Source organism: Diaphorina citri, unplaced genomic scaffold, assembly GCF_000475195.1.
Source record: "Diaphorina citri unplaced genomic scaffold, Diaci psyllid genome assembly version 1.1 scaffold599, whole genome shotgun sequence".
Lineage (NCBI taxonomy): Eukaryota > Metazoa > Arthropoda > Insecta > Hemiptera > Psyllidae > Diaphorina > Diaphorina citri.
Window position 1 is genome coordinate 102151 of NW_007378033.1, and position 21856 is coordinate 124006.

The window sequence follows — 21856 nt, forward strand, 5'->3', positions numbered from 1 at the left end:
GTGCCTCTTCTCTATTGCCCTTCTGATGTCCTGTTTTGTCCAGTTTCCTTTGCTCTTCCTCTCTGACATTTTTTCTTACCTTCTTCTCATTTATTTTCATGATACCTTTCTCGTTTCTACCAAATATACATACAGAATATGTTCCTTAGTTCCCTACTTAGTTAGTGCAGCTACATATGTAGTTATTTGTAACAATCTCATTATTGTTCAGCAAAATTTAACAATTTCGACCAATCTTCTTGTTCTGTACTCCCCCAAACATTCATCCTGAAATCGGCCCCGATTTTGTTTCTTAATTTTATTGATCAATGAAGGTAGGTAACAACGCTATGAGTACTAGGTATATCACAATAGCCATGGCTCTATCATTGGACGTATTGAAGAAGTGAGCGTAATTTTATAAACCAACAAAGCCTAGGTACCTACAACATCGGGAGAACCAATAATTACCTTTACCAATCCACTGATTTCTTTGTTGTTTCGTAATAACAAACGAAAAATCCATACAGGAGACCTAATAGTCAGTCAAATTATGTGCATTTCGGTTACCATGCTAAACCGGCACTTTGTTTTAAACATGTCCAATGTGTGGAGGAAATTGGGGAAAGGGTTATTCGGTTTCTGGAATCATGACAAAAGGCGTGATAGTATGACATTTATGACATTTTCGCCTAACCTGACGCCTCAATTCTCAAGGATAGATTTGTTATAGATCAAATCGAGGTGTTCTAGTTAAGCCTCTGAGATTTGTCTCCTACGTGAACAACTTTTGCTGAATAAAAATGTCAATGTAATTCTTAATGTCACTGTCCATTCTGTTTGTAGAGTTTGCAACTAAATGTCCCAAGTTGAATAATTATACCATAGACACTCCATGTACCCATTGGGAACAAATAAGTAGAGGTGTTTCAATGAAAACACAACTGTTAATAAAATATGTAATAATGCTTATTTATAGTACTCGAATATAGAACTGGAAAATACCCTTTTCCCCAGCAGGAGATTACGACTACGAGTTTTACTGTCGTCAAATTGTAGAACAATGTTGGGGATTAAATTTCATATCTCAGTTGGGCTTGAACCTACGTCCTCCTAATCACCAAGTGAGCTCGTCAGACCAACGGTATAACGTTTAACGCAGGAATCGCTAGACACTTTTTTTTACCCTTCATGTAGATTATTGTAGAATTTAGATGACTAACGCAGGAATCGCTAAACACTTTTTTACCCTTCATGTAGAATTCAGATGATGCCAAAATAAAGTTATTACCAAAGGTTCAAGTTGGTACACATTTTTCCCTTATTACCCCACATTTCGTGTGTTATTTTACTGTACAAGTTTAAATAGTAGGTTCTTTTTGAAGTGTATTTCATTATCTTATCTCTAGAGTTTACTGCGTCGCTCTTGTTATTGCCAACTTCTCTTACCACGTGTTGTTGGAGAACAATGCCGAGTTTTTGCACTGGCGAGCGCATCGTTATAAATATTTGCTGCATCAGCATTATATTATTTTCTAGCTGTCCCAGAGTAGAATATACTCGAAGAGTAGATATAGGAGTGTGTCTATATCTCGGAGTATCCTGAGTTAATTACTTGTTAGAAGATACTGTTTATTGTTCGTTCTTACTTGTCGTCAGACCAACGGTATAACGTTTAACGCAGGAATCGCTAGACACTTTTTTTTACCCTTCATGTAGATTATTGTAGAATTTAGATGATGCCAAAATAAAGTTATTACCAAAGGTTCAAGTTGGTACACATTTTTCCCTTATTACCCCACATTTTGTGTCTTTTTTTACTGTACTAGTTTAAAATAGCAGGTTCTTTTTGTTGTGTATTTCATTATCTTATCTGTAGAGTCTACTGCGTCGCTCTTTTTATTGCCAACTTCTCTTACCACGTGTTGTTGGAGAACAGAACAATGCCCAGTTTTTGCACTGGCGAGCGCATCGTTATAAATATTTGCTGCATCAGCATTATATTATTTTCTAGCTGTCCCAGAGTAGATATAGGAGTGTGTCTATATCTCGGAGTATCCTGAGTTAATTACTTGTTAGAAGATACTGTTTATTGTTCGTTCTTACTTGTCATCATGTCATCTATGATATTGTGCCAGAATAATGCCTGGGTAGCTACATCAGGGTGCTCGGTTTCCTGGTTAATAGTACGCGAGTTCGAGTCCACAGAGAAAGACCATTTTGCTTTCTTGTGTAGCAGGGCTATGAGGCTAATTGATACCTATACAATTTTTGGAGTTCTCGTGTTCGAAGCCAGATACCAGAAGAATTTTAGACAAATACGAAGATTCTACGTTGCTTACAGAAGGGATATACCTAGGGATGAATTTTAATTTTAATGGTGAAGAATTAACCCCTAGAGTTTATGACTCTCTTTCAGATTTTCTAGACTAGAGCAGAGACATTCTGAGGCATTTTTCACTAGTATCTATTGGAAATATCTATGAACTTGACTTACTTGACTAGACCACGTACGAGTAGGTATAAGAACCTACTCTTGCTCTAGCATTCTGCATCTAAAGAAGACTGTTTATTACAAAAATAACTTACAGTAGGGATACAGGGACGAATTTTAATTTTAATGGTGAAGAATATTTTTTAAAAATTATTAACCCCTAGAGTTTATGACCCTCTTTCAGATCTTCTAGACTGGAGCAGAGACATTCTGAGGCATTTTTCACTAGTATCTATTGGAAATATCTATGAACTTGACTAGACCACGTACGAGTAGGTATAAGAACCTAGGGTAAGTATAATTAATTTATCGACATGGATGTGTTGCTTTTAATATCATGTACTCCTATTCTTACTACGTGTGTATAAAATTATAAATATGCATGCGTTTAATAATAAAATAGGTGAGTGCATACCAAGTATGCACACATTATGCAAGCATCGCAGCAGTGCAACAATGTCGAACCATCAACTTCTCATATTTCACACAAGGTTTACAATGGTCACTCTTCGAGCCAAGTCCAGTTCACACCATCCGAATTTGGTGTCAACAAACATGGTGATGATGGTGTTGCAGTTCTGGTTATAGTGTACAAGTCACTGACCTAGTCCTAGTTGGAGTATTTGTAGTAAAACGATGATGACACTGTACATGTACAAGTCACTGACCTAGTCCTAGTTGGAGTATTTGTAGTAAAACGATGATGACAGGACGATTTTACTTTGGTGTGAATCACACTTAAAAGTGTATTAGAGATAAGCTAGTGATTTTATTATAGGTAATTTGCTTATCAAAGTTTCCTAAAGTTCATTCATTTTTATCAATGGAATATTTTCCATTCATGAAAATGCATCACTGAAAACGTAGTATAATAGTGCAAAACTGTAAATATGTTACGTAGGCGAAGGTAATAATAGAATTCTTTGCACTTGCAGAACGAGGTTTAGTTATTTATTTTTTTCCCCCAGATAGGTGTAAAATGTCCTTCTGTGGTCAGTCAAATCTTGGAAAGCATTTTTCCTTCAAAGCGAGATAAGGCGAGTGTGAAGATTCTCAAGCGATCTGATGAACGGAAGCCCTGTATCATAAATATCACTATGAAAACGATGTTATAATGCTACCTTCCCGTAGCCGTAAGGTTTTCAAAATGGGACGAACCCCGGCCATTCATCATGAGATACATAAACTGAGAGCATTCTAGATAACTATAGCCCTGGACCCAATATAAACAGTAGAACCGCTACCTGTTGCACGGCTATGTGTCAGGTTGCTACTGAGTTATGCGTCTCAAGGCGAACTTGAACTTTTTTGAAGGTTAAAAACTTTTTGAGAGAAAATTTTGGTTCAGTGTCACACTGAACTTGAACATATGTGAGTAAAGTGTATCTATCGAGGTATGTCCAAATTCTTGTGAAAGTTTGGAATTAGTAAAGTAACAAGAATTTTAATCATTACCTACTGAGTAATTTTTTGTTAGAGATTCAAGGCCTTTCAACCCTGGACCCAATATAAACAGTAGAACCGCTACCTGCTGCACGGCTATGTGTCAGGTTGCTACTGAGTTATGCATCTCAAGGCGAACTTGTAATGAAAAATAACAACAAGGTATTAATTTAGATTGAATTTATTAAGTTCACCATCAGGAATATCAGGATGTGTTTGTCTGCTGTAGGCCTATTGGCGTCGGGGCTTTGACTCCAATTTTGACCGGTCAGTGCTTGGAGACTTGAGGAAACCAGGAATATTACTCCTGCTGATGATGGTGTTGCAGTTCTGGTTACAGTGTACAAGTCACTGACCTAGTCCTAGTTGGAGTATTTGTAGTAAAACGATGATGACAGGACGATTTTACTTTGGTGTGAATCACACTTGTTGTGAAATTTATTTCTTGATCATGTGTACGCACTGACTGCTTCTAACAGTTCTAACTAACTTCTTCTGGTGATTGGACTGAAGGCTGTAATTGACCGATAACATTTTTTTTTTTCAACTTACCTAATAAGTTCATTGATATTTTTTTCTCAAAACTCATTTAGGTATGGTACTTTATGAATTTCAATCTCTTTTCTTGTATTTTTGTTCTCCTCCTTTAAGTTTTACCTTATATTAGCAGCTAAGATGTTTATTTCTCTTGGCTCTTCTGTTTTCTGTTCTCTCTCTCTCTTTCCCTTTCTCTATCTATCTCTTTCCCCTCCCTCCTCCCGACCATGGCCTTGTCTCACATACCATTTAGGTAAGAACTTTTATAGGGATAATTACTACCATGTAGGTATCTGGAGTTAGATATTTTCCAATATTTAGCACCTTTAAAATGTAAAACTGACGTTTTAGTAACCCTTGTAAGGTAGATAATTAGGTTACTTGATCAAACATCCATTTAGCTAAGGGTTTCTCTTTCCCTTCAAAATGTGATGTAAGGTATCTACTTACATACGTGAGTGCATACCAAGTATGCACATTATGCAAGCATCGCAGCAGTGCAACAATGTCGAACCATCTCATATTTCACACAAGGTTTACAATGGTCACTATTACTCCTGGATGAATCAAGATCAAAAACCCTGATTATTTTAAAATAATTAATTAAGAAGAACTGAATCTATTTCCATTTGATAGCAGGAAGCCTCAAGCTCTTTGGTAGCTTTATCTTTGAAATTATAGAACTCTGTTCCCGCCACAGGTAAGATAATCGTTTATTTGGAACTCACAAGACTTAATTAATTCATGATAGTAGAAAAAGAGATTGACGTCTCAATCGCACATTAAAAAATTAAACAAAAACAAAAAAGAATACAAAACCAGAAGGAGGTCGTTATTCATAAAACATTGAAGATTAACCTCGTCAGTCCTCAAGACCAAAAGAATTGTATGGTGAATTATTGCAAAAAACACAATGAGAAAAGTATATCTGATGTAAGAATTCATACGACCAAGAGAGATTATTTATCAAAGGTGGAGAAAAGTTGCAAACGGATGGCAAACCTAAGCAACAGAACACCAATCAATGTAGAAAAGGAGAATTCATGAAGGAATATTGTATAAAAGAATATATTTAGATATTATTCGTGCTCTAATAATCTGATGTAAGAATTCATACAATCAAGAGAGATTATTTATCAAAGGTGGAGAGAAGTTGCAAACGGATGGCAAACCTAAGGAACAGAACACCAATCAATGTAGAAAAGGAGAATTCATGAAGGAATATTGTATAAAAGAATATATTTAGATATTATTCGTGCTCTAATACTGATGTAAGAATTAATACGATCAAGAGAGATTATTTATCAAAAGTGGAGAAAAGTTGCAAACGGATGGCAAACCTAGGAACAGAACACCAATCAATGTAGAAAAGGAGAATTCATGAAGGAATTATTGTATAAAAGAATATATTTAGATATTATTCGTGCTCTAATAAAGGTTTGGACTGAAGATGTTGGCATGAAGAGCTCCCTAAGGAGTTGCAGCGAAAAACAATTTGGTTTCCATTTAATATTCTGCATTGTCTTCCAAGAGAGTCTTCATTATATTCCATTGAGTATTCAACAGCTCAGTGGCATTACTCCTTATCTCCTGTGGCAGATCTGTAAAATCTCTCCAGTCTAGAAGATCTGAAAGAGGGTCATAAACTCTAGGGGTTGATTCTTCACCATTAAAATTAAAATTAATCCCTATATCCCTACTGTAAGCAACGTAGAATCTTCGTATTTGTCGTAAAATTCTTCTGGTATCTGGCTTCGAACACGAGAACTCCAAAAATTGTATAGGTATCAATTAGTTTCAGTCTAAACCTTGGGGAAAGAAGGATTCACAGAAGGTTTTGGTGTCCGAAATATCGAAGGTTTTGAGGATTTTCAAAGAGATATTAGAAGGTACCAATAGAGAGAAAAGAGAGGATAGTATAATAATATAAGAAATGAAAGCTTTTTGTGTAAAATTTGTATAATGGTACATGATCTTTCAGTCTAAACCTTGGGGAAAGAAGGATTCACAGAAGGTTTTGGTGTCCGAAATATGGAAATAATAAGGTTTTGAGGATTTTCAAAGAGATATTAGAAGGTACCAATAGAGAGAAAAGACAGGATAGTATAATAATATAAGAAATGAAAGCTTTTTTTCCGGGTTGGGCACTTATAAAGCTTTTTAGATGTTTGCAAAAATAATAAGAAAACAATACAAAGTGGCTTATACAACACATTATAAGTAAGGCTTCAGTCTAAATCTTAACCTTGGGGAAAGAAGGATTCACAGAAGGTTTTGGTGTCCAAAATATTGAAATATCTAAAGTTTTGAGGATTTTCAAAGAGATATTAGAAGGTACCAATAGAGAGAAAAGAGAGGATAGTATAATAATATAAGAAATGAAAGCTTTTTTTCCTGGTTGGGCACTTATAAAGCTTTTTAGATGTTTGCAAAAATAATAAGAAAACAATACAAAGTGGCTTATACAACACATTATAAGTAAGGTAATGATACATACCAAGATAATATAACCACTAAGACTACTGTATGGTCAGCTATTGCTATTGTTTTCCTATAAGACATCTTCCTTAAACGGAATATAATACAAACTAGAACAATATTGATAAGGGCTTGGCACGCGTTATCAGTGACGAAGTGTGTATAAATATAAACACTTAAGTGTGTATAAATATAATTAATTTGCAAAGATTTCTTATAATTGCACAATTCATTCGTATAGCTCTAGCCTATAGCAATTTGGCTCGATATTACCGAAGTTAAATAATATTAATAATAAATATGCAGTTAATAGTTACTTATTTACCTATATCCAAGTTTTTTCTTTTCTATTAAAATTCTTGACAGAGGCAAGTGTAATAAGCCCGAAAGCAAAATAGTCAAACTGGGTTGGGCGAATCATAGAGTTTAGTGTTAGATTTCCTATTCAGTATGTGAGTATTTGTTTACCTATTCGAGGGAAAAGATCAATAAATGTAAAATTCACAAGATTCGCTGAATACAGATATAAGAATTCCGTACTTTTTACTCTATAATTTTACAAAAGTAGTATTCAATTCCTCAAATGTACAAGAATAGAATCTTCAAATTCAATATCAAATACCCAACATACTTATTTGAATGAGATCAGAACCGTAATCATTACATCATTAAGCAGGAAATTAAAACCCTTTCAACGAACCTGGCGTTGTGTAACAAAGTTTTTTCTTTTCTATTAAAATTCTTGACAGAGGCAAGTGTAATAAGCCCGAAAGCAAAATAGTCAAACTGGGTTGGGCGAATCATTTTTTCTACCTCTTTGAACGACCTTGTGGACAACTTTTTACCTTGCGAAATACTGACCGAACTTTAGCATTAGCTTGAGATACCTATGTTTATGTACCTAACCATAAATAAACATTTTCTCTTGAAAAGGTCAGAAAGAAAGATGACTAAACCATCGGAAATCATCGGAAGATTTTGAAGAGCAATCTGTCAAGTTGCTGAATTTGCTCGATGATATCATTGATATTTACGAGTATCCTGGTGTTTTCAGATTATGGTGATGTTTGTTCAAGGAATATCTATGGTTACTCAATGCCAATACAGATTTACACAAATATATGACTCTCTGTAGAAAAATTACTTTTTTTCAACAGTTCAATTTCAATCACTATCTCTATTATTACTTTTTCTATTTCCTATTCTACCAACGAATGCATTTATTTCCATGAATGATGTTTGTTCAAGGAATATCTGGTTACTCAATGCCAATACAGATTTACACAAATATATGACTCTCTGTAGAAAAATTACTTTTTCAACAGTTCAATTTCAATCACTATCTCTATTATTACTTTTTCTATTTCCTATTCTACCAACGAATGCATTTATTTCCATGAATTTATATGGTTACCCAATACCAATACAGATTTACACAAATATATGACTCTCTGTAGAAAAAATACTTTTTTCAACAGTTCAATTTCAATCACTATCTCTATTATTACTTTTTCTATTTCCTATTCTACCAACGAATGCATTTATTTCCATGAATCTTACGAATCGCCACTGATTTAACTATCGTGGTGATATTGCACACGTACCAAAGATAGCGACCAAAACAGACATACAAAAGTTGGTAGCACTCAAGTAGAGATACTATACTTCCAGATATATGGTTACCCAATACCAATACAGATTTACACAAATATATGATTCTCTGTAGAAAAATTACTTTCTTCAACAGTTCAATTTCAATCACTATCTCTATTATTACTTTTTCTATTTCCTATTCTACCAACGAATGCATTTATTTCCATGAACCTTACGAATCGCCACTGATTTAACTATTGTGGTGATATTGCACACGTACCAAAGATAGCGACCAAAACAGACATACAAAAGTTGGTAGCACTCAAGTAGAGATACTATACTTCCAGGAATTATCACAAAATGCAATACAAAGATGCTCTTAATCATGACGCATTTGTAGACCTTATTATCAACCTAGTGATATTATTTGGTGCAGATTTGTCTTTCTTTGTTCCTGGTGTAATTTGTAAAATGCCAAACTGGGAAGGTATCAAAGGGTATTGGAGAAAAGAGTAATTTTATTATTATACGTACATCGCTTATCAAAGTTTCTAAAAGATCATTCATTTTATTATCAATGAATGGTAATGTTTTGTCCTGGTCAAATAGTATTGTAAAGTACGAGCGCACGAAATTGGGTTTAATCTCAATTCACTCACAATCATAATAAACTTATGCAATACAATAGACAAAATACACATTTGAGGTCCTCCATTCTTTAGGTAATTCTTGTGAAAGTTGATTACCAAGGCGTTCCGAGAGCGAAAGTTTGTGTAAAAATGACAAATTAGAATAATGCGTGGTTTTATTCAGACGAGAATTCAAAAACATACGTTTAGGTATGTTGTCAGAGAGTTAGGTACAAAATTTGACATTGTTCATAATGTATTGTAGAAACTGACATTATAACATACCTACATAATAGTTCGACCTCTTACTAATGTACTCGTATACGTATACATTTATAAATTAGGTAGGTAGGTACCTATCTCATTTCAGGGTGACTTTAAGGGGAGGCATTTAGCCTGCTAAAAAGAAAACCTCTAAAATTGTAAATTTTACTAAGTCCATAAATAAGATAAATATTGAATATACATAGGTAATCTGTATACTCTTGAGCATACCAACAATATGAAAAGAAGTATACTACAGACATGTGAGTACCGGCGAACTTTCTATCAATACAAAAAATTGATTCCCTGAGACTATCACTTTAAAACATGTGTAGTGTCTATTTTTTTTTTTTTTTTTGCAAGGTGAAATTAGAGATTTCGTGCGCTCGTACAACTTTACAATACTGTTTGACTAGGACAAAACATTATAACATTCATTGATAATAATTAATGATCTTTTAGAAACTTTGATAAGCGATGTACGTATAATAAAATTACCTACTCTTATCTCCAATACACTTTGATACCTTCCCAGTTTGGCATTTTACAAATTACACCAGGAACAAAGAAAGACAAATCTGCACCAAATAATATCACTAGGTTGATAATGAGGTCTACAAATGCGTCATGATTAAGAGCATCTTTGTATTGCATTTTGTGATCATGTTTAACAGTTTTCTTATGATGAATAACAATGTTTATGTTTGAGGCAATGTTGAATTGTTTGTCAATATTGATGATGGTTGTATCAAACTTTACAATACTATTTGACCAGGACAAAACATTACCATTCATTGATAATAATGAATGTTCTTTTAGAAACTTTGATAAGCGATGTACGTATAATAAAATTACTTTTTTCTCCAATACCCTTTGATACCTTCCCAGTTTGGCATTTTACAAATTACACCAGGAACAAAGAAAGACAAATCTGCACCAAATAATATCACTAGGTTGATAATGAGGTCTACAAATGCGTCATGATTAAGAGCATCTTTGTATTTGCATTTTGTGATCATTTCATGTTTAACAGTTTTCTCATGATGAATAACAATGTTTATGTTTGAGGCAATGTTGAATTGTTTGTCAATATTGATGATGACGGTTGTATCATAATCACTATGTTGTTTGCTTTTGATAAAAATTATAAAACAAAGGGAAAGAAAAGTAAACAAAAATATTGGTCTTCATCATAATGTTATGACTAATTAGTTGAATACTTTAATTGGTTCTCCTGGGTGCTTTCGTTTACCATGTTGGTGTTTTTGGTTTTCTCAGAGGTATTTGCTAAAGATCTAGACATTTCTTGATTGCTCTCTTATTTTTTTATATCTTTTGATAAACATAAGACTATCTTATACATTTCCTTGTATAATTCCTCAGATATATAACGTTCATCACCCTTCTTATCCTTGTCCACAATAGCAGGACTCACACCAGCTCCCAGCTATTTCTCGGATATTTACTTTATCTCGAACCTTCAAATTCAATATTAAATACCCAACATACTTATTCGAATGAGATCAGAACGTTAATCATTACATCATTAAGCAGGAAATTAAAACCCTTTCAACGAACCTGGCGTTGTCAAGATGTCAACTGTAAAAGAGAGTATTGAATTAGAATACGAAATGCACACAAAGAGTCGAAACAGAGAAGCAATACGACAGCTAAGAAATCAATTAACGCGGATAGCGGATAGAGTAAAGAGTAAGCTATTAGAAACAGCCAGACAATGAGGAAATTGGCGTTGTCAAGATGTCAACTGTAACAGAGAGTATTGAATTAGAATACGAAATTGACCTCTGTGGTCCTATGCACACAAAGAGTCGAAACAGAGATGCCAAGCAATAGCTAAGAAGCAATACGATAGCTAAGAAATCAATTAACGCGGGTAGCGGACAGAGTAAAGAGTAAGCTATTAGAAACAGCCAGACAATGAGGAAATGAAAAGGAAGGAAGAAGATACAGAAAGGAGATTAGATAAAGCTTTATCAATAGAGATAAGTACAACCAGAAGTGATATGTCACGTCATGCGGCTACTACCTGAATGATATATGAGAGAGATAAAGTAAATATCCGAGAAATAGCTGGGAGCTGGTGTGAGTCCTGCTATTGTGGACAAGGATAAGAAGGGTGATGAACGTTATATAAAGTAAATATCCGAGAAATAGCTGGGAGCTGGTGTGAGTCCTGCTATTGTGGACAAGGATAAGAAGGGTGATGAACGTTGTATATCTGAGGAATTATATAAGGAAATGTATAAGATAGACTTATGTTTATCAAAAGATATAAAAAAACAAGAGAGCAATCAAGAGATGTCTAGATCTTTAGCAAATAGGTACCTCTGAGAAAACCAAAAACACCAACATGGTAAACGAAAGCACCCAGGAGAACCAATTAAAGTATTCAACTAATTAGTCATAACATTGGACAAGGATAAGAAGGGTGATGAACGTTGTATATCTGAGGAATTATACAATGAAATGTATAAGATAGTCTTATGTTTATCAAAAGATATAAAAAAATAAGAGAGCAATCAAGAAATGTCTAGATCTTACCTCTGAGAAAACCAAAAACACCAACATGGTAAACGAAAGCACCCAGGAGAACCAATTAAAGTATTCAACTAATTAGTCATAACATATACTTCCAGCCAATATAGGAATACAGAGAAAAAGTGTTTCAAATATTCTAGTCTCATACGAGCGTGCATTGTATTTCATATTATGTCTATCTTTGACTGAATTTCTTTGAATTTCGTATCGTAGGACTGAAAGAAATGAATATGAGCGATGCGATGGATGTTTAATATTCAACATAGATACAACTTGTACGCGATATTCTGAACAATATTGCCAAGTAAAATTTTTACGAGACATTAAAATCCAGAGGCCAGGGCCTTCCAGAGGATATTTGGGTACCTTTTCTCCAACTTGACAATGGATCACAGGTCCATGTCATCATAGCCTTTAAGTTCTGGGAGGAAAGAGTAAGTAGCTCTATGTCTCAATTGTCTCACCATAAGTTTACCTATATCCAAAGAATCAGCTGCCTAACAAGAATTAAACAGATAATTAACATAAGCCCGCCAAACTGTGTCCCCCCGCTTGAAAGTCCCTGAATAAAGTCTACCTATCTATTCTCATATTGTGAGCAGTAACCTATACTTAACCATTCGTCAGAAGTGCTTGTAATATTATATTTTGAATATTTATGTTTGTACTACAACTGCTCTTAGAGGTGAACACATTTTGGTCATGTCCCAAACTGTCACAGAACATTTTGAAACATGAATGTAGGAAATAAACCTTCAGATTTGAGTAGATCATTCATTGCCATCTTGTTTCCCTTATTCTGACAGAAAAAAAGAAAATAAACTTGCGACTGTGAACACTGCTAGCTAAGCTCCAAGCAAGATTACAAAGTAGTAACCAATAACATACCAGCAATCTATAAAATAATTTCTATTATACCTACCTACAAGGAAGTTAAAAAGGTCCCAACCATGTCTTCCTCAAAATGTTGATATGGGAATACCATAAAATTGTAAAATGATAAGTAGTAAGAACAAACCTACTATTTACCACACGTATAGGTTTACCATACAGGTGCATCTATTAAGCACCTAATTAGAAAGAAGAGACAACAATAAGACAGAAACACCAGACAAAACCCTTCTGTCATATTAAAAACTAATTACACATTACATAGGTATTTTAGGAAGACATAACATTATTTATTACTTGGATGTAATTAGGTATAACCATACAATCAACATTCTCATCAAAAAGTCTTGGTATGATTAAAATATCATTGTCATTTCACACACATTACATAGGTATTTGAGGAAGACATAACATTATTACTTGGATGTAATTATAACCATACAATCAACATTCTCATCAAAAAGTCTTGGTATGATTAAAATATCATTGTCATTTCAACCCAACGTATTTCTCCCAATGTCATTGCTCCAAACCAGAGTTATGGGATATTTAAACCATAAAACAACGCGTGAGTAATATGCTTACAAGTGAAACAGTGTTTATACTCGTAAGTCTTTATTATAGTCTTTTCTTTTATTCACGTACATATTCACATTGATGGTAAGAATCGCGTCACATTTTTCGGTTATGATTAGGTATTAGGTATAATAATTTTTAGTCATAATCAGAAGTATGTATTGAAAATTCATGGACCTTCAGATAGTTCCTCCGTAGGCCTTTTCAGTAAAACACAATCCAGACATCGTATGTGGATACAAAAATCTTCAAGATTTACGGGGAAATTGACACATCCACTAGTAATAGGGGAAAGAAAGATATAAAACCTGGATTACCTAGACAGCGCAGCGTAAAGGAGAATTTGTCACATCCACTAATATATTATGTATAAATCGAAATAATAATGTAGAAGAATATTGACTAGAGACCCTACTTAATATAGCAAATTGAAATGAAGAGCTAAACGAAAAATTGTTTATCACCTGCCTGCCGGACTACAATAATATTTACCTATCAGCTGATGCTATCTCCTAGTTAGTTAATTGTGAACCTGGTTATTGAAATACCTAAAGGTTCAATAACTTGGATTGTAGTTTACCTATGTGGCAAACTGTTTGTTTCCACAATACATTTGCCTACAAGAAGCTTATATCCGAGGCATTCTTGAGTAATATCACCAAACTAAAATCTCTACACTGTTAACACTGTACCACAAGCAAACTAAACACTCCTCTTTAGTATCTTTACTTAAACAATCAGACAATTTGTTGCCTATGTTACAACAGACCCTGGCGAAGTGTTTGCTTCTACTATACACTTGCCTACTAGAAGCTTATATCCGAGGCATTCTTGAGTAATATCACCAAACTAAAATCTCAACACTGTACCACAAGCAAACTAAACACTCCTTTTTAGTATCTTTACTTAAACAATCAGACAATTTGTTGCCTATGTTACAACAGACCCAGGATTTCTGTTATTTACATTAAGCATTCTACAAAATTCCTCAAAGAGCAATTTACCTCTTTCAGCAGGTAGATAACCTACATGAAACGTAGGTACAAAATATGTATACCTATTGAATGCACCTTCCTGTCTGTCCAATTTTCCTGCAGAAGTGGAATCTTCTCACCAGTTCCCAAAAAAGGAGAATCACTTTTTTGAAGGTTAAAAACTTTTTGAGAGAGAATTTTGGTTCAGTGTCACACTGAACTTGAACATATATGTGAGTAAAGTGTATCTATCGAGGTATGTCCAAATTCTTGTGAAAGTTTGGAATTATTAAAATAACGAGAATTTTAATCATTACTGAGTAATTTTTTGTTAGAGATTCAAGGCCTTTCAACTCTCAACGTACCTACAAATTTGTGTAATAAAATTTGGAATTTATCTAGGTAAAGATTTGATCTGCTTTTTTTATAGGGATAATTACTACCATGTAGGTATCTGGAGTTAGATACTTTACAATATTTATCACCTTTTATGTAAAATTGACGTTTTAGTAACCCCTCTAAGATAGATAATTAGGTTACTTGATCAAACATCCATTCTAGCGTTTCCTCTTTCCCTTCAAAATGTGATGTAAGGTATCTACCTACATAGGTAAGGTAAGTATAATTAATTTATCGACATGGATGTGTTGCTTATGTACTCCTATTCTTACTACGTGTGTATAAAATTATAAATACGCATGTGTTTAATAATAAAATAGGTGAGTCCATACCAAGTATGCACATTATGCAAGCATCGCAGCAGTGCAACAATGTCGAACCATCTCATATTTCACACAAGGTTTACAATGGTCACTCTCTGAGCCAAGTCCAGTTCACACCGTCCGAATTTGGTGTCAACAAACACGCTGATGATGGTGTTGCAGTTCTGGTTACAGTGTACAAGTCACTGACCTAGTCCTAGTTGGAGTATTTGTAGTAAAACGATGATGACAGGACGATTTTACTTTGGTGTGAATCACACTTGTTGTGAAATTTATTTCTTGATCATGTGTACGCACTGACTGCTTCTAACAGTTCTAACTAACTTCTTCTGGTGATTGGACTGAAGGCTGTAATTGACCGATAACATTTTTTTTTTTCAACTTACCTAATAAGTTCATTGATATTTTTTTCTCAAAACTCATTTAGGTATGGTACTTTATGAATTTCAATCTCTTTTCTTGTATTTTTGTTCTCCTCCTTAAAGTTTTACCTTATATTAGCAGCTAAGATGTTTATTTCTCTTGGCTCTTCTGTTTTCTGTTCTCTCTCTCTTTCCCTTTCTCTATCTTACTCTTTCCCCTCCCTCCTCCCGACCATGGCCTTGTCTCACATACCATTTAGGTAAGAACTAGAATCAACAATAACGCTGATTGCCAAGATGTCATGTGAAACTCTCGAGAATTTTATAACAATTAGCAGCACAACTCCAAGAACTTCGCGTTTATTGCAGACGTTCTACATGAGGTGAAAATAATGAGTGGAATTACAAGTACAAATAATAATCACGACTACAATACAATAAAATATCCAACGTTCTGATTGCAGACGTTCTACATGAGGTGAAAATAATGAGTGGAATTACAAGTACAAATAATAATCACGACTACAATACAATAAAATACAATACCTACGAGTATAATGATGATAATTAATACAAATACCTGTTCAGTATAGGTACAATTATGTACATCCATTTGTGTAGACATGTACATATTTTTGTAATAAACAGTCTTCTTTAGATGCAGAATGCTAGAGCAAGAGTAGGTTCTTATACCTACTCGTACCTGGTCTAGTCAAGTTCATAGATATTTCCAATAGATACTAGTAAAAAATGCCTCAGAATGTCTCTGCTCTAGTCTAGAAGATCTGAAAGAGAGTCATAAACTCTAGGGAGTCTAGGGGTTAATTCCTCACCATTAAAATTAAAATTCATCCCTATATCCCTAACTGTAAGCAACGTAGAATCTTCGTATGTGTCGTAAAATTCTTCTGGTATCTGGCTTCGAACACGAGAACTCCAAAAATTGTATAGGTATCAATTAGCCTCATAGCCCTGCTACACTTAACTATTCAAGCATGCGGGGAGGTGAGTAAACGTCAAGAGCTTGACGGTGTTGAGTGTTCTATCTCTGATCAGAAAACACTCTTGGAGTATCAAGTAGTTTGTATGAAGTAGAAGTATGAAGAAGTGGAGTATGAAGAAGAAGATCACATCAGCAATTGCTGAACCAATTTGTACGGATTGAACAACAAACACAATTACTAACTGCATGACGTGTTAATAGTAAGTTAATACTGTTAATAGTGCAACATGGTGTACCATGTTGAGGACTAGGATGAGACGATTTTCAACTCCCGGAAAACAGATCGCCTAGATCGGAACAGTGAGTTCAGCTCCATCACACTTCCAACTTGAAACCACTCGAGTTTGAATGCTCGTGCTAGCTACCCCATGCTTGCTGCTACCCAAGTTCTTGCTTCACATTTTCTGGATATTCCTCTGTGAAGGCAACAATGGTTAGACTAAACCAATCAGAAATTTACGAGAAAACTTATCACGGCATTGGAAAATACAGATATTTATCATCAATGGATATAGAATTATAGACTATTTTTTGCTCAAGTTTCATTGAAAGTACTGTAGAAGTCTAGTTTCAATCGATATCGTGACTGGAGATGTTACTCCGCACGCAAATAAGGTAGACAAACCTATGGATTTATCCTACAGGTAAACCGCTAACATTCAATTATAGACTATTTTTTGCTCAAGTTTCATTGAAAGTACTGTAGAAGTTTAGTTTCAACCGATATCGTGACTGGAGATGTTACTCCGCACGCAAATAAGGTAGACAAACCTATGGATTTATCCTACAGGTAAACCGCCAACATTCAATCCAATATCTCGGAAGAATAAAGATGAAATTAATACCATTGGTATGATGGCCAAGCGAATAATTTGCATTTCTCTGCGATTTGTATGCATTTATTTATCTCCGTATTGATTTTTATGCTTCATGTAGGTATAATGTCTGCATCTAATTTAATTAAAAAATCTACGAGCTAGTACCTTCCTCAGGCGCAAAGATTCGTAGCTGCTTTGGTAGTTTACGTCTGTGTTCGTTAGGTATGATGTACATAATACCGATCTACCATTTCCTCGTTCCGATTTCTGCCTCTATCGGTGTGACCATTGAAACAATACTTGGATCATCAGTCAATAAAAATGATGTAAGTTATGGAAACTAGCTACCCCATGCTTGCTGCTACCCAAGTTCTTGCTTCACATTTTCTGGATATTCCTCTGCGAAGGCAACAATGGTTAGACTAAACCAATCAGAAATTTACGAGAAAACTTATCACGGCATTGGAAAATACAGATACTTATTATCAATGGATATAGAATTATAGACTATTTTTTGCTCAAGTTTCATTGAAAGTACTGTAGAAGTCTAGTTTCAATCGATATCGTGACTGGATAAATATTAAACTCGTGCTATGAAAAACGCACGAGCGAGACTAACACTTAGAACAAAGAGTACCTAATGCTAATTTGATGATCTGGAAAATCAAGTTTGTAGAACCTACCGCACATGAAGGAAGTTTGGAAACAATGGGAAAATAATCTTTAGTTTTAACGTCCCTTAGTGTGGAAACCAACGTTTTACGAGGACTAAATAACTTGAAAATGAAAACATACTAATACATATTTTTGAACTTAAGTAAGTACCTATTTCAAAATCAAGTTTCATTTGCTTCATCAATACACCAAGCTTCGTCAGTAAAATCAAGTACATATCTTCTTAAATGAGATTTGAATTATTTATAGGAATTACTAAATAGAAATCACAAGTTTCATTACTTTTAAATTGTTGTTAATTCAACAATAACTTGCCTTATGCAACTTCTTGTGAACAATGCTTTAATTACTTTGCACCGAGAAATAAATACTTTATGAGTTTATGATGGAACCTTTTTTGTGAGTTAATAGGCAGGTATTAGCTCACAACCAAGTCCATATTGAGTATTTGACCTCAAGGTCGAACAGGGGTGATAAATACACGGAGATCGAAACTACCGAGAGATACCTACTTGCGCCACGCTCATTGTTGCTTAACTTTAGTAACTTTGCTGCATTTGAGGCTCTCTTTCCAAGCACATTGGAGAAAACGTTGAATTAAATAACTTGAAAATTAAAACATACTACATATTTTTGAACTTATGTAAGTATAAGTACCTATTTCAAAATCATGTTTCATCTGCTTCATCAATAGGTACACCAAGCTTCGTCAGTAAAATCAAGTACATATCTTCTTAAATGAGATTTGAATTATTTATAGGAATTACTAAATGATGACTAAGTGGTACCTATTTCAAAATCAAGTTTCATCTGCTTCATCAATACACCAAGCTTCGTCAGTAAAATCAAGTACATATCTTCTTAAATGAGATTTGAATTATTTATAGGAATTACTAAATGCGAGCTATATTAAAACAGCAATCGGTAGTACCTACATCAGAAGCAAAGATTCGTAGCTGCTTTGGTAGTTTACGTCTGTGTTCGTTAGGTATGATGTACATTTTACCGATCTACCATTTCCTCGTTCCGATTTGGCGATTTGTTTGAGTTCTTCGTTCTTTATCTCTTAATTGCAGAGAGAAATATGTTGGTTCCGATTTGGCGATTTGTTTGAGTTCTTCATCTCTTAATTGCAGAGAGAAATATGTTGCTACATAGTACAGGCTGGAATGAGGACCTCAAGTCAAAGCAAATAGAAGCAATGAGAGATAAGATATTGAGGTCCATCACATTGGCAAAAGTCGTCTCAGAAAGAAATATGTTAGAATCAGCTGTTTTGCACAGTTTGGATGTCCAGATTTGATGGTTCTCAATCCTAAAACTTATACAGGAATCACAAAATCTGTATCCATAGGAATTAAGTGAACAATTCCGATTTGGCGATTTGTTTGACTTCTTCATCTCTTAATGAAATTGCAGAGAGAAATATGTTGCTACATAGTACAGGCTGGAATGAGGACCTCAAGTCAAAGAAAATAGAAGCAATGAGAGATAAGATATTGAGGTCCATCACATTGGCAAAAGTCGTCTCAGAAAGAAATAAGTTAGAATCAGCTGTTTTGGACAGTTTGGATGTCCAGATTTGATGGTTCTCAATCCTAAAACTTATACAGGAATCACAAAATCTGTATCCATAGGAATTAAGTGAACATATTAGGCCTTGTTGGATCTTGAATTATCTTGTGATTCCAATTTTCCTGCCCACATACATGAGTTGGAAAACTCATAAACAATATCATGAAATTGACAGAGTGAGCATCATTGAAATCAAAACAATGATGATGATTGTTCAATGATAAATGGGATGAAACTTGGGAAAACTATGAAATTGCTTTTGTCAGGTGTCCATAAGTGAACAACTAAGAAGGTTACACTCCGCAATGTCTTTTGGTGAGTTCCAAAAGTGTCTCACGGCATAGAAATACCTAGTACACGGAGCTCAAAGTTAAATTGAGAAGTTAATGCGATTTAATGCGACAAACTGGAGTAACTGGAGTTCAAGTAAAATTCCACTTAGAACAAAAGATCCCATAGTCCTTTATGCCACGTTTAATAATTTTTAACGCACAGAGAACACGTACCTTTCGAAAGGATGACATTTAACAATGGTAGACATGTAGGTACTATAGTGAAGAATAGAAATACCTAGTACACGGAGCTCAAAGTTAAATTGAGAAGTTAATGCGATTTAACAAACTGGAGTAACCGGAGTTCAAGTAAAATTCCACTTAGAACAAAAGATCCCATAGTCCTTTATGGCACGTTTAATAATTTTTAACGCACAGAGAACACGTACCTTTCGAAAGGATGACATTTAACAATGGTAGACATGTAGGTACTATAGTGATAGTAAAGGCTATAATCAGGTATGTATTACAAGAAATGGGGACAGAATGTGAGAACATAGTTATTGTTTATAATAATATTTTCTACATGACATCTCAAAATACTTAGGTGTATTTGACATATTAGGTGCACGAGTGTATGACACATTAGATATGAGATGTCTGGTAGAATAAGAGTAGGTACGAGGAGGTACCATATTCAATTACTTTCACAAGAATAGAATCATGCTGAAGGTATGCGGCTGTACCTCACAGCAACACTGACACTCTGGTCAATTTGCTCTACACCATGTACAGAGTTCTACATTGTACGAATATGTGTTGCCATTTTCGAACATCAACGTAATGAGTTGAAAGTTTCAAATAATAAGTGTATTAGTTGTATTACCTACCTACTTATTACTCTGGTCTCACTTATGCCGAACGTGGTAACAGTGGTACCTACTTCACGCTATTTTCGAAATGGGAAACTTTTCGGTCATTTAGAATGATCTTTGTGACATTAAATTTGCCTTCATGTGACGTTTGCGAGATGTGGGAGATTTAGCTTTAGGAAGGCATTCCTTTCCCTTAGTTTGGATTCTCTTTTTGTTATGCTGGAGTCGACGGACGATAAGGATATTCCAAAAGTGTTCTCAATTTGTTATGTAGGAAAGGACTTGAAATGATTAGTTGTTCCATTGCTCAGGGAATTTGAAGTGTTGAACCGACATCGACAGTCTTTAGCAGGAAAGGTAAGGATTTGACCAGTGTGGAGTGTTGACACTGTTGATAGACGTGATGATTGCACTGCAATATGATTCCAACATTTCAGTCAATTCAGATCGCTATCATTATAGTGAACAAAGTCAGCTGTCGATATTCCAGTTCCAGACCAACAGGTTGACGAATGAATGTTTCATTAACAGGTGTAAATGTTAATGAAATCCGAATGGAAGAAGAATTCAAAATAAAAACACCGAGAGGTAGACCGGAACTTATAGTTAACCTTTCAGAAATCACCTGTTGCTCAAGCTTTACCTAGTTCATGAATGAAATGATCAGGAAAAATCTTGCAGAATTCTCAAGTAACTACCTTTCCTAAGAAACATTTAAGTGGCTACTCATTCGGATCTTTGTCTACTGAATGCAAGTTCCTTCTACCGTGAATGCACTTGTCTAGGAAATATCTAACTATTCAAGCATGCGGGGAGGTGGGTAAACGTCAAGAGCTCGACGGTGTTGAGTGTTCTATCTCTGATCAGAAAACACTCTTGGAGTATGAAGTAGTTTGTATGAAGTAGAAGTATGAAGAAGAAGAAGAAGAAGAAGAAGAAGAAGAAGAAGAAGAAGAAGAAGAGAAGAAGAAGAAGAAGAAGAAGAAGAAGAAGAAGAAGAAGAAGAAGAAGAAGAAGAAGAAGAAGAAGAAGAAGAAGAAGAAGAAGAAGAAAATCACATCAGCAATTGCTGAACCAATTTGTACGGATTGAACAACAAACACAATTACTAACTGCATGACGTGTTAATAGTAAGTT